Raw genomic sequence first — 704 nt, 5'->3', positions numbered from 1 at the left:
AAAAAAAAAAAAAAAAAAAAAAAAAAAAGGACCAACCAGGAAATTGGTTTTCAAACACAACCATCACATTCAAGTCCAAACAAAACCAACTCCTGGACCTCCCCGCCCCCCTTTGCTTTCCCTTAGCGTCCTCCGGATTTGCGGCCCGTCCAGGAACGCGAGCGTGAGCGAGACCTGGACACTGAACGAGACTGGGAGCGGGACCGGGAACGAGTCGGGGAACGTTCCTGCCGCTCGTCTTCCTCGGCGTAGTGGGAGGCGGCTGCCGGTTTTGCGGGTGGCTCGGGCGGCGATGCCGATCTGGAAGGGGAACGTCCTCGAGACTCTCTGCGTGGCCTCTGGCGGTGCCTGAAAACCAACACGACGCCTTACTGTTAACGGCGACATCTTTCTGTTGACGCAAAACAAACTCAGCAGCACTTCAAGCAGCTGCCACACATTTATATAACCGAAGGCTTTGCTCTCAAAACATCACGAGAGAGCATTTTAAAAGAAACGAGAACGAGCGTACCTGTCCTCTTCGCGGCCTCGGCTCCCTCCTCGTCCGTGCTGGCGTCCGCGAGATCTGCAGAGGCCAAAGCGTCCCATCAGACGTCTCTCAACACGGTGAAACTCCGAGCAGCGAGCAAGACAACTGACACTTGTTTTCATTTTGATTCTTAACCGAGTGATTTTCAAAAACGACATCGGAAAAGGACAATTGG

At 53.0% G+C, this 704-nt stretch overlaps 1 long non-coding RNA gene across 1 annotated transcript; it reads right to left on the bottom strand.

The window, feature by feature from the left end:
* Nucleotides 1-280: 280 nt before the first annotated feature.
* On the bottom strand, nt 281-632 carry LOC109508910 (uncharacterized). The gene is made up of 2 exons (XR_002166816.1): nt 512-632; nt 281-348 (listed from the first exon to the last, which is right to left on the bottom strand). It is a non-coding gene; the product is annotated as an uncharacterized LOC109508910 (long non-coding RNA).
* Between the last annotated feature and the right edge of the window lie 72 nt (nt 633-704).

This window comes from Hippocampus comes, unplaced genomic scaffold (assembly GCF_001891065.2).
Source record: "Hippocampus comes isolate QL1 unplaced genomic scaffold, H_comes_QL1_v1.1 C16694546, whole genome shotgun sequence".
Classification (NCBI taxonomy): Eukaryota; Metazoa; Chordata; class Actinopteri; order Syngnathiformes; family Syngnathidae; genus Hippocampus; species Hippocampus comes.
This window is presented reverse-complemented; position numbering and strand designations above follow the sequence as displayed.